General features: G+C 39.0%; 1 long non-coding RNA gene across 1 annotated transcript; it reads left to right on the top strand.

Annotated features, from left to right (window-relative positions):
* The first annotated feature begins 916 nt into the window (after positions 1-916).
* LOC144516325 (uncharacterized) lies at positions 917-4,319 on the top strand. The gene is made up of 3 exons (XR_013501832.1): positions 917-1,121; positions 1,813-1,916; positions 2,033-4,319. It is a non-coding gene; the product is annotated as an uncharacterized LOC144516325 (long non-coding RNA).
* The last annotated feature ends 9,957 nt before the right edge of the window (positions 4,320-14,276 follow it).

The following is a 14,276-nucleotide window of genomic DNA, read 5'->3' as shown; positions in this document are numbered from 1 at the left end:
CAAATGTCTGGCAATCCCAACTCAGCTGCTCAACTGAAGGGGTTTTCTGAAAAGGTTAGTGATCAAAGTGAAAAACAAATGGACCAAAGTGTAAAACTTTCCACTAAAGTGACCTTTTCGCCTCTAGATGTTTTCTTTTCTTTTTTGCAAATGCTTCCAGTTATTGTTGATTAGGAACTGTTTGTTATTTATTTAAGGGGCCACCGGAGGAGTTTTGGGACCTTAAGCCAAAAAAGACATGACCCTCCCCTCGCCAGTAAAAAAAATTCTATGACCCTCCAAAACGATTTGGAAAAAAGGAATGACCCTCCCCCAACAATTTATCAATACGTTCTATACTGGTTTGCGTTTGGCAAATATATACAGATTTCCATTGTTTTTTACTTTTAACAATTTTTTTAAAGACTAAACCTCTGCATTCTCATTTTACGCATCCCACTCCTCTGTTATGGTGTGGTGGTCATTTCAGTAGATTTACTCACTAACATTGTTGTGGAAACACAATAAGCATGGAAACTAAATGCACACTTCCTGCATTACTGCATTACTTCAAATACTAAGTTACTCCTCTAGTAAACTAGTATTCACATGAAATAAAACAATAAAATATTGAGACCATTCAGCAAGGCACTCTGGGTAATATTCAACACACAAACTGGTTGCTATGGTCTCATATGGTCATGTCTATGCCCTGCCCCACAGCAAACTCATGGGTCAGACCCATCTGGTAGCGAAGGAGGGCCGAGACTAAGAGAGCTACAGCTACATGAAGCTACATGTAAAAATATACACCAAACATGCATGGAGATAACTAATCTCACATTCTTGACAGGAACATTTGAATAAGATTTGCATTCCTGTAAACATCCCTCAGGGTGTGACCCAGCAGAAGACAGCACACTCTGAAAACTAGATGTTCAGCTTGAGAGATGCTGAGGGAGCTGAAAAACAGCACTGCAGTAAAAACATTAATCAAGACTTTCTAGAACAACTTCCCTGTGTTTAATGTTTGTGGGGAAACTTGAAAGATTGACGTGAATTCCACAAAGATCTTTTAATTTTCTCAAAAATCCTCCTGCGTTCACACCTGGATAGCATCCTGAAAATTTTCCTTTTTAACTGTAAGTCTTATTTCATTTCTACTTCTACTTTTTCAAATATGACTTTTTATTATCAGGAGCAAACAACAAAATAAAATTGTAATTACTCACTCAACAGTCGCTTAAGTGACTTTGCAGATACAGATTTCATGTCATTGTATTTGCAAAATACAACAATGTAATAAAATATGATATGCTGCTAAGAAATATATGAAAAGCTTTAATCATATCCTACAAAAAAACACATTATTTTGTGTCCTGTTCGTTCTTTACCGCACAGATAAAATAAATAAAAATGTTTCCATTCAGTGTAAAGTTGGCACCATGAGAAACCTGGTGTCTTCAATTTGAAGAATTTACTAAAAGTATGCATCACATACATAATTCGTACTTAAGCTTAATAACATTGAAAATTCATCACCCTTTTACCTTGTTAGCAAACAGTTGCTAATTTACACATCCAGCAGTCACAAACCAACATTACAGTATCATGTATTTGGAGTCTTGTTTGTGTCCACCTGATGTAAGTCCAATACTCTCTCTTTTAGCTCTGTTTTTGGTCTCCACCAACTCCTGAGGGAAATATCTGACTTCTTAGCTGCTAAATGCTCCGCAATGTACACCAGCTAGTCTTGAACTGTGTCTGTATGCTGTTTGCTGCTGAGCAGTGTACTGTGGAATTTTAAAGCTTTTTTGTTTTTATTGAAAACAGCTGCCTGCTGCGGCTGAAAATGAGACCATTAGAGTGATGTCAAAATACTTCCAGTGGCTGCCAGAAAAAACTGTACACTAGAATTTCTGGGATTTCGCAAGAAGGTTGGTATTCAAATTCCCTGTCGCTGCAGGTTTAATATTTGAATGGAATTTGCATGTGAGTGGAGATCAATCTGGGGCCTCCATCATGTTTTTTCTTTTCTTGTTTTGCATCTAAGCTGTGAGGCAACCAAGACGTTAGAGAACATTCCTGTCAGGGCAATGCTTGCCGGTGTTGACTGCGGGGGATCTGCTATTTACACAGTCCTCTGTTCACTTAAACCAGTTCACAATCAGATCAGAAATCATTGTCATCACTACTGTTCTGCATACCTGCTGTAAATGTATAGGAAGTGATGCAGAAGCATACAGACAAATCACAGTGTACTTCAACAATAGAAAGTTTCTTCAGTCTTTGTAAAACTTTCCAGATACTTTCTGTGTAAACTGGTTTGCTTGAATGAATGATTATATTTCCCCTCTGGAGCCAACGGTTTGTAGGTCTGTTATTCCTGATCCATTTGACTTTTTATGCGTAATGTGCAATAAGAGCAGTAATGTATTTTTTTGGGTGTGTCCATTTTGTCTCAACCTGTCTCATGTAGTGATGTGCTACATTATCCATCATGATTTTTGCCCCAACCTGAAATAATGGAGCTGAAGTGAAAATGTACATTATAGGTTCTGTTTCAGAAGCAAGAAAACCTCATTTAAAAGTTCAAATTGACACTTGGGAAACAAAATATATTACAATCATTTGTCAAGATAGGATCATACATTTAAAATGTATTCATTTTTTTCTGATATTTTTTCTTTTGTTTTTAGTTTAACAAACACCATTTCCCATAAGCCTAAAGCTGTTGCAGTTTTTAAATGTCATCAACTTGACAGACGTGACAGGGTATGAGTAACCCTACTCATATCTCGTATATACTAGATATAAAGGGTTTCTTTCAGACAGCAGAGACTACAGCTCTAAAGTTGGAAAGATGACATTAGAAGAAAGTGTTGGCGAATGAAAGAAGTAAATGGACTGCACTTATATAGTGCTTTCATTCAGTCTGACACACACACACACACACACACACACACACACACACACACACACACACACACACACACACACACACACACCCCAATAGTGACAGAGCTGTCATATAAGGCCCTGTTCACCAATAGACCTTGTTCATAGCAAACATTTTGGCTTGTCATTTCAGGAAAAGCAGAGGTGTAATTGATACAATGAAATACAACTGCATCACGTTTGGGTGAGCTACTTTTAGTATAATGTGCATGTTGGCGCACTGGGACCCTTAATGGCTTTTCTGCTACGACAAGTCAAAATGTCTGCCGTGCCCTAATGGAACAGCAGCTACCTTTAACCACCAGTCTTACTGGAAATAATTTGTATGAACTGAAGTTAAAGGCAGGGTTGGTAACTCTGTCCAATATACACTTTTTTATATATTGTTTAAAATAGTCTTTACACTCCGACAGCAATAAATAACTTATGGGCTCTGAAAAAGGAGCAAAAAAGATCCATCATCTGTAGCTGCTGTAATTCTGTAAAACGGCCACCAATCACTGTCTTTGCTGCCCGCTTGGAAAGAACCAATAAAATGCCTCCTTGCCCCTCTGCACGTACTCTACTCCTCTGCGCACGAGCCTGAGCTCAGTACACGTCTTCGCCGCCAGAGTTACTGCAAGTCTACTGGAGAGTAGCATAGACAGTATATAAGAATGGACCAACAGATCCCGTTGCTCTGGATGGAGACCAGTGAAGGCTATTAGAAGCACTTTTCTGATAGCTGAGCGTTACTGCGCAGCCTCCAACTGAGAGAGACGACGTAAATGTGAATGTGTGAGCAACCTGTCTGAAAGTTGTAAGTCTTCTGGTAGCTGTGCCAAGAGAAATCTCAATCATTCCCAGTCTTGCAGAGATGGAGAGCGTAGGTATATGTAAGGAGATAACATAGGCACAGGCTAATTATTGCTAACTAAAATGCTAGTTAACATTAGTAATTAAACTTAAACAGCTAATGTAAGTCGAAACTGCCTGCGAGCTTCTCCTGTACTATACAGTAATTCCTCTACTATGTGACAGTAAGTGGCGTGGTTATGACACAATCATTAGCCTATTTTTTACAAAAACGTCTGCTACGGAGCCATAACGTGAGGTACAAGGTAATGGAGCCTTTTATACATTGTCGTGTTTGTTTAGAAATAAACAATGGACAAATAAAGTCTTTAAACGCTTCAAATGTAAAGTTATTCACTGTCAAAGTGACGTCAAAATGAATGGCAGTCAATGGAATGCTAATGTCGGGTGATCGCTTTTGTAGCATCAAAATGGCGCCATAGGAGGTTCAAGCTCTGAAGCGAAGCTTACCCCGTTGGAGAGTAGAGGAGAAAACTCAGCAAAAGCCGCCACAGTTGAATGGGACATAAAGTGGTTTTGATGATTGAAATTGCTCTGAAGCAGCGATCCAGCTGTGCTCGTGCCCCGAGTCAGGAGGAGGGGTTAGACGGAGCCCCGAGGAGATGCCACTTTCAAATCTTGCTAGCTTTTCAACATTACCAACCCTGCCTTTAATGTGCATGAGATAAATGAATACTGTAAATCCAGGATCTTGTGGCGCCTCCGTGATTACAACCCAAAATGACTGAATTGTTTTGACTGCGTTTCTCTCTCTTTTCTGTTTTATTTTGGGACAAATTGCATTAAAGTTAAAACATTGCAGTTCAGCAAAAAATAATTACAATTGTTTAAACAATTCACAAACCTTTTAAAGCATTGGGGAGTTTTGCACAATGTTTCCTGTTATTTTAAGAGATAAATATGTCCAATTTGTTCACACATAGCTAGCCAGGAAATTAATTGGATGCACTTTTGTATTGTTTTATTGTCTTTGTATTGTATTGTATTGTATTGTATTGCTTTTTCCCTGCCATAAACCAGATGGTTGAATTGAAAAGATTGTAAGTGATGCTAACATCTCATTTTCTAAAATGAAATTGAATAAAACCCTCTTTATTACTTTCTTGTATTGTAGCATTTAACATTTAAAATTGCTCTTAATTGTTCTTTTAAAAGGGTTTAACTTTGTCAACCAGCATTGTTTGAATTTAAAATATTGACCGACCAATCAGTCACCACGCCCACACTCTGAGAGGAATCTGATTAGATGACAGATGAAGTGGGACATGTAGGCTGTGTAACAGTTTCAACAGAGACCACCATGACTTTCAGAATAAAATGTTCTCCAGTTCTAACTCAGACAAACGCTGTCAATGATTAAACTCAGTCCGCCGACATGCAGTCACTTTCTGACTCGGCCCATCGACTCTGCTCATTTTGAGACACTTAATGACTCAAACACACAAAGAGCTGCAGCAGCTGCTTCCAGCCTAACAGAAAAAGAAACTAATGAGAATCACCGTTAACCTCTGCTTCCCATTCACAGGGGTATTTATGGTAGTACACCAAATAAAGAGCAAGTACTTCGTAGAAAAACACGCTTTTGTTTACTGTTTTTGTTTTATACAACTGAATCCAGGTCATCGACTTTACTTGGTCCAATTCGGCAATCATTTTAAAGCAGTAGTTTGGATATTTTTAAGTGGGGCTGTATGAGGTACTTATCCATAGTCAGTGTACTAATAGTCTATATCCTTGACGTTCCACTTCTGGGATTGCTCTGGTGATGCAGGAAATTCTGCCGGATGCATGTATTTTCCATGTACTTCCGCTTTCTTTGCGTTGGAATTTTAAATTCGGTAGATTTCTGAGGACTATGGATAACTGCTCCTCAGATCTCTGCAGGGTAAATTCAGACAGAGGGCAGTGTCAGTGGGGGGTCTGGGGCCTTGCTGGTGAGGTCGACTACTGAGGGGAAGAATAGCAATAGCAAAAAGTAATAGCAGGGATTTATTTGTTGGACAGACGGTGATCTGAAACTGTTCCTGAAAGGTATGTAAGCCTACCTAACAGATAAGACTGACTGACGTGCGTCGTTCTTTCCAAAGGTCTCTGTTGGTGCACGTCCAAACTACAACGCAACCCCGGAGTTTTCAAACCAAAACATGGGCAGCAGTGTTTCCATACATTAAAAACCACAGTGCCCAGCTGTTTTAGTAATTTAATGAGCCTTTTTTTATAAATGCTTTTTAAAGATCTTCAGCAGGAAACTATGGGCTTGGGACTGATGTAGAAGTACTGAGGGATGGAATCATCCATTGTTGCTTTTGGTCTTTTCTTGGGATCTGTTGACAATAAGAAAATATCTTCTGCATAAAACATAACAGTGGAAACAATGACAACCCAAATACAACTACATTTACAGTAACTCAAGTCCAACTTTACTGCACTTCATTTATTTCAGGACAGTACCGAGGCATTTGGCCAGTACTTTCATATTCCATCACAATGATCTATCCTTTTCTCATTATCCTATTTTACATTTTCCATCAGCAAATTGTTTCTTTTCTTTCTTTTTTTGTGTCTGAAAACCTGCTCATTAAAATCAAGTCCAAACTGTATTCATTATGCTTTGCTTGTTTTCCTTTTTGAATGGTTTTTCAAAGAATACAAATACAAGTGTAAGTGCTGATGTTGAGGTGTGAAGCACCTGCTTTCTGAAGGAATAGCTTTAGTTTTGTCTGCTGTCACGGAGTGGAAATGAGATTAAACATGTGTTGATTGTGGGTAAATGCCAGAAGAAGTACAAAACAAAAGGTCAGAGAAATTGGTATTGTATTAGATAATGTCATAATTGTATCTAAGCCAGCAGAGGTCAGAGGGATAAAAGTAAAAGTGCATTTCCTGACATCCAGGCTCTGTGAACCCTTTATGCTCTTTGAGTACTTTCTGTTCCCAGTTTTAATAGCGACCATGAGTCAAGGGCATTTCACATTTACTTTTTGAATGACTGAGCATTCACACTTGTCAAGATAGCAGTATCAGTGTCGGTTAGACAAAGCTTTTCCGCTGTATAGGTATGAGTCACAGAATTGTAAACCAGGCTACAGCAGGAAATGTTCTGTCCATATTTGTCAGAGAGAGACTGATAAAAAGGTAAGTTGAAGACATGAACACGCACAAATGCAGTGTGCAAATGCACACACACACACACACACACACACACACACACACACACACACACACACACACACCTTAAATTGTGTGCTGCTACTTATTACAACAAGATGAAAAATGTATTATTGGCCAGATGTTAAATTGAAATGACACACTAAAAAAACATTTATAAAATGCTTTAGTTAAAAGTATTGGCCCAGATTTCCATCATCCTGATATTCAGCAGCCACACTGGAACACCCAAAACTGTGGCCGTTAATCCCCTCAGAGGCTAAATAGAAACTGATAAAAATATAATGACATATATTCCCCATTTCTTCCCCCACATCACCAGACACGTCAAAAAATATATAGCTCTGTTTGCATACAATAGTGCCAACTTCCTGTTTTGCCATGAAAAGATCCAGATATGAATCCAAACCAGGCAGAACACAGTCATAGCTGTGCATATCACAGATCATATCTGCTATGCATTTTAGTCCTGTGGCTGAAAATGCAGCATTGTGCAAAAGAAAACCACAAGACATTAGAAAAAAGAAAACCACAGAGCTGCTGATCACAATATGCAGTTTTTAGCATAAACCAAGATTCAATCACAACAAAAAGAACTTCATTGCATAGTGAAGTTCTACCTTCTTCATTAGGCAATGTGCTACCTTACAGTATGCCACAGAATTGAATCAGAAATGCTGCAATATGTTAATGAGAATGAAAATTGGCACTCAGTGTTGCAAGTCAGTGCATTTTTAGAATAAGATATAGCAGACTGTATCAGACAACAGTCAAATTTACAATTATTTTGTGTTGTGTTTGAATGTAAATTTAACCGAAATTAAAAAGCAAAGGCACAAAAAGTATAAGAATATAGTGTCAGTTATCTGTATATCTATATCTATTATATGTTTTATTCCCTCTTACTAACACAGGTGTGATGCTGTTTGTGGTTTTCTGTGTTCATTTTCTCACCTCCTCCACCCTTCATGTAAATATCTCTTGAGGCTAGCAATATTTTCTAAATATGGCATGGGAAACAGAGGTATTTTGTTTTCCTTTCTGTGGTTTCTTTCTCAAATACAGGCACATTGCATTGTTAGGAAGGTACATTTTAACTCAGAAACATGTAGATGTTATGGTAAATTGTTTTGAGAATTTGACTACTTTTGGGCATTAACTACAATCCAGTGTACAGTTAAAAAAGCTTCAATCTTGATCAGTGTCTTGGAAATGAATAATAAAATCAAAACATAAGAAACTACTTCCTGCTTAGTGAATCTGAAATCTGAAAGAACCGCCATGATGTATGGAGTCCCACAAGGAGTGGTTCTTGGGCCTCTCCGGTTTTACAGGAGCTCCTGTTTTACAACCTTTACATGCTTCCTCTTGGTCACATTCTCTAAATTTATTCGGTTGCTTATCAAAGCTATGCAGATGACACCCAGATCTATCAGGTGCTTTTACCAAATGATTATGGTCCTATAGACTCGCAATGTCTCTGCCTTGAAGAAGTAAAGAATTGGATGCAAAAACAATTTCTTTAGTTAAACAAAGATAAGACAAAAATAATTGTCTTCTTCAATAAAGAAGGAAGTACTTCACTTGATCCTAGAGGACTGAAAACTAACACCCACGTCAAGAGCCTTGATTTAATCATCAATTAAGATTTAAATGTCAGTGGCCACACTGTAATAAAATCATTAATCTGGCATCTTAAAAACATAGAAAATTAGAAACTTTGTGTCCAAAGCCACACATTTATTTCTTGTAGGGTAGACTGCTGTAATACACTCTTTACTGCCCTTCCCAATAAGACCATTAGACAATTGCATCTTATTCAAAATCCTGCCATTAGAATACTAATTAAATCCCAGAAAAAAAGAGCATATTTCTTCAATTCCCAGCAGTGGCTTCTGATTAAACTTAGAATTTATTTTTAAGGCCCTACTTATTGTCTATAAGTCATTCTATGGTCAGGATCCAAAATATATATTGCAGATATGTTATATATAGATATATTGTAAGTACAAGCCTGGTTAGTGGTGCCAAGAGTTTAATCCAAATCTGGTGAAATTATTAAAACTAAAGACTGTTCTCCTTTCCACAGCTTTTAATTAAACCAGTTTAATGGTACTTTCATTTATTTCTTCTATGCACCTTTATAAAAAGGTGTCTGTACTTTCATTTTTCTCATTGTATAACATTCGTTGTTCCTGTTAAGCACTTTCACTGACCTCTGTGTATGATAAGATGCTTTATAAATAAACTTGCTTGCATGCTCAGTTACCAGTGGGGGAAATGTTGCTTAAAAAAAAAAAAAACTTGAAACAATGAAAAACATGCAGATGAGGAAGTGGGTGTTTTGCAGAACAGATGTGTGTAGTCAAAGCATGAAATATTTTTCAACTGTTAAACTATCTGATCAGCAGCCAAGAAATGCAACCTTTGAAGGGTGTAGTAAACTTTGAGTAATGTTTCTATAAATAGCACGACAAGTTTTTGTGAGATATGATTGATACTGTATAATGAGATATGGACTTTTTGCTTTACATCAGACATCATTTTATCCACTGTTAAGTATTCAATGGATCTAATGTTTCCTGTCACAGTAAGCTAAGTATCATAAACACCCAAATGACTTGTATGTTCGATGCCAACACAAAATAATTCATTCATTTCATGACCTATAACTTTCACTTAAGGGTGATCGAGTTTCTTATCAGGTCAATTTCTTGGCTTTGACCATGAGCATTATAAATGGATCAAGGTTTATTTACTGTTGCAGTGTTTGCTGCATCGATATGTTATGAGGAAAAAGATACTCTGTTGAAAAATGACTGCCCATTTATTCAAGTTGTTCACTGGATTCATACGCATATTGGACCCAACATGTATCGTCTCAATGTAATTCTCATGAAATGGCTCATAATCACAAGCAGAATAATGAATATTCACATGCAATGTTTTATATAATCACTCATTAAAAGAAATATTAAAATGTTTTGATAGAAACACAGAAACCCTTGGAACAACATGCTGACCACTTAACTGTGACACCAGGGTGTTGGACACTGCTTCACTAACATACTCCCCCATTAACAGCTCTAATTTACTGGGATGATGATGTAATACTGAAGATTTGTCTCATTTGACTGGGTGTTTCTGGAAGGACGCTACCAATTTGCAAGTAGCTGAACTGTCACTCAGCGGACAAAAATAACTTTAGTTATTGAGGTTTGTAGAGGCCAGAAGTGTTTCCAGGGTACGGGGGTGTTTGAGAAGAAAGTGAAAGTGTCTGTTGAGTCATCAGAGAGAGATAGTGTATGTGTGTGTGTGTGTGTGTGTGTGTGTGTGTGTGTGTGTGTGTGTGTGTGCGTGTGCGTGTGTGTGTGTGTGTGTGTGTGTGTGCGTGTGTGTGTAAGTGATAAAAGCAAAGCGGTCAGTCAGGACAGTGAGTATTGCAGGGGGGAGTTTAAATTGACACATTTCTTCAACTGAACCATCTGTCAATTAACTGTATTTGAAAACGATTTTCCAAAAGTGTAACGAAAGCAGTTTATAGACAAAGCAACATCCAGGAAAAACAAAGAAAAACAGGAAGGATTTTTGTGTTTAAGTGGATTTACAGGATTTATTCTGCTTTATTCAAACCACCGGCTGTTTGTGTTGTTGCAGATAGAAGCCCATCTGCCTGCGTACAGCAGAAAATGAGGGGTTATTATCACTTTACAAAAAGGGAAAACAAGATAATCCGCATTAATGCTGAATCCAATTTGATGACAATGGCCGTGCGTTTCTGTATCAGCAACTGTTCTCATCACACAACGTTTTCCTAATGTTTCTTAATGAGTTTCCTAATGAAGCACATGAAGTGCTGATTACTTATTATGTCAGTACTTTCAAATTGCTAAGAGACTTGTTACTGCAATGGCTCCTGTCTCATCATGGCCAGATCAACCTGTTAAGGGGACTCCAGGGAAAGAAAAATGACTGTTGAGCACCTAATGACCCTCCCATCTCCCACCCTCTGTTCTGCATTGTGTATTTGCCCCTGCACCTCCGATTTCCCACCAAATCCTGTGGACACAGCGGACCTCACATAGCAGCTTCATTGTTTAATGCTTTATTATTTTCCCAGAGACCGACCACACTACTGTGATAGAAAAAAACTAGCTGGCTCCAGGTTTTCTGTGTGTTTTGAGATCATCTGATTTTATTTGATAACTTGAGTTGATTTTGCGGTCCACAGATTGTGAAAGGTAAAACCAGAAAAGTTGCGCTGCCGTGGACAATGTGGAAGTAAATAAAGGCTGTCTTGGTTCAAGCTGGCTCGGACTACACGGCCTCTGTTTTTCGTTTATTATCTGCATTAGTATAGGCACATTTCATAACCCTCAGCTACACGAGTCTGATTTGAGCGTACGGACTAAGACGCATCTGCAGTACTCGCCACTCAGACACCCCTGACTATCAGTGCCAGGAATCAAACCAGCAGCTCTAGGGTGAATGATCAGTCTGTGGTAATTTGGTTCCGCCCATTGAGATTACCTGGGCCAATGAGAATACAGAATTTCTGCCCCAAAAGCAGCACTGGCTCAGATAAACATTTCCAGGACTAAACCTGAAATCTATTGATCGAGTGTGTGTGTGTGTGTGTGTGTGTGTGTGTGTGTGTGTGTGTGTGTGTGTGTGTGTGTGTGTGTGTGTGTGTGTGTGTGTGTGTGTGTGTGTGTGTGCGTGCGTGTTTTCAGTTATGTTTGTTTTGGAGGAAAATTTACGGTAAGGTAATGACGTTAGAGGGGCTGTACAGAACAGAACTTAGTGGGCACCAAGGACAACTGAAACCCAGTGGACCAAAACACACACACACACACACACGCACACACACACACACACACACACACACACACACACACACCTGTCTATATGCTTCACCACATACACCCACATTGACTGTCCATATACGATGTGAGTGCTCAGAGTCAGGGAAAGTTCCCCTGCTGTGTTTTCAGGCCTGTCGGGCTCATTCAGTGACTCACAGACCGAGTGACGAAAACCACACACTGTCAGTTCGGGATTGACTCGGGTTTTTTCAGTTTCAGCTCGCAGCCTCCCTTCTTAAAGATGGTGAAAATGACAAATCAGTGGTCTCCCCAATGTCTGCAGAGGAGGCAAACCCCTCCATGTTTACAGAAGACTGATTGATGGCCCACAGCTAAGGTTAAACTGTTTCTGAAGTGGGTTTTTGTAGGTGTTCAGCTCCATTTATTTCCATATAAATGATCTTTCAGTTTGTATAGTTTTAGTAGGTGACGTTTACAGTAAACCCAGAAGGCAGCAGCAAGCAATTTTCGTACTGCTTTCTGTAAACTGTATCTACAGCAATCTTGCATGATGCATGTTCACTTTGTGTACAGAGAGCTTCACTTGAAATAAACAGGACTGTAAAGGAAACCAACAAACCAATTTCTACTGCTACAAAAACTGGAAAGAATGCAAAACTAAGGAGAATACTGCAAAACATGAAAATACATTAAAGGCTGTAGCTCAGGGCTCAGATGGCAGAGTGGGCAGTTAATCGTAGGCTTGGTGGTTTGTTGTGGAAGGGTCCTTCAACAAGCTGCTGAACAACAAAATTCCTCTCCACGGGAAAAAGTCGCTTTGGTCTAATAAGGCTGCCGAGAAAATGTAATGAATAAACGACCACAATATACAGGGGAAATATATTTTCAGGGAGTAATCCAACAGTCATCTCGTCTGTGGTTGGCGATCGTCTGTAAGGGAGACCCCAAATAGACGAATATTCAATGCTTCGATGGAAAGAGCCTGAGTCGAATCTTCACAGCGCTGTAAAGCCCAGTTCAGGCCAAAGATTCTGGGCAAGACGAGTGTAAACTTGCAGCTACTTGCAACGCACCAGTCTGCAACGTTCTGAAACCTTCCAGTTTACACCAATGAGACGAGACAGTCACGGAATCATCTTCATAGCACAACGGTTATTTGTACTTCCAGCCTAACTTCCGACTTTCAGGCTTTTTTTTGTAGCTGGATGTCATTTGTCGCGTCTAAATATGAATGTGGATAACATTAGTGATAGTGAGATGCTCTGCTGCAGCTGCATTCTAGTGATGAAACGGCGAAAAGTTTTATTTCTCCGATTCACTGCTTTGTTTTAACGACGCTCGCTCTCTTCAGTCACTCTCTAGGTCGCTCGACCACATACCGTTGAGCCTCCGGGCTGGTTCAGACCGCTGCAACCTATCCCTGCAACGTTCTGAATCGGTTTTGTCTCAGCGGGAATGTTTGGAGCTTTTATTTCATCTTTTTTAAAAGTGGGTAAATAAATCCATCCGCCCCATGACAGATTTAAGGTTCACTTTCCATGATCCGTGACGACGGTCGCCCACGCCCCCCCCACCCACATGATTCGACAATCAGTCGACGATAGGCAAGACTTGACAGTTCTGATTCAACTATGAAAATTCTTACCGTATTTTCCGGACTATAAGTTGCACTTTTTTCATAGTTTGGCTGGTCATGCAACTTATAGTCAGGTAGCGACTTATATGTCAAAATATATATGATTTAACATGTTTTTAAATGTTAATCCATACTGACTGACATGAACCAAAGAGTAAACATTACCGTCTACAGCCGTGACACCGAGGATGAAGAATTCAATGGATTCAGTGATGTGGAATGAGATCGGGGGCTTGGTGAACTTTCTTGTTGGACTCGCTGGCTTGTTAGGTTAATTGTCCTAGTCAGCCTCCCAGGTATGTTCTTTATGCTATTCAGCCTGTTGTTCTGTGTGCTATTGTATAGTTGAATAACTTGCCTTTCCAGATTAAATGTCTGTTCTTGGTCTTGGCTTTTGTGAAATAAATTTCTAAATAAATGCGACTTATAGTCCAGTGTGACTTATATATGTTTTTTTCCTCTTCATGACGCATTTGTTGACTGATGCGAGTTATAGTCCGGAAAATACGGTAGTAGGGGATACACTTAGTCAGTTGTATAATTATAAATATAATTGCAATTTGTCCATCACTGCTGGCTCTGGTTGGTCAATTTCATCTGTCAGTTCAGCCTGTTGAGTCAGTGACAGAGAGCTGCTCTCTGATTGGCTGTTCAACCGGTAAAACTGTGATTCTCTCATTTTTCACCTTCACATCTTCTTTTCTTTTTCCACAGGCAAACCGCTGAGCAAAACATTACAGTGACACTTTTTTCAGATAAATGTTTCATTTGTATTTTGTAATAATGCAATGTAATAACATGTTCATATCAGCCCCTCCCTGTCTGATAAACGGCCACATTTTTCAAACTCTACA

Source organism: Sander vitreus, chromosome 4 (assembly GCF_031162955.1).
Source record: "Sander vitreus isolate 19-12246 chromosome 4, sanVit1, whole genome shotgun sequence".
In the NCBI taxonomy this organism is placed as follows: Eukaryota; Metazoa; Chordata; class Actinopteri; order Perciformes; family Percidae; genus Sander; species Sander vitreus.
This window is presented reverse-complemented; position numbering and strand designations above follow the sequence as displayed.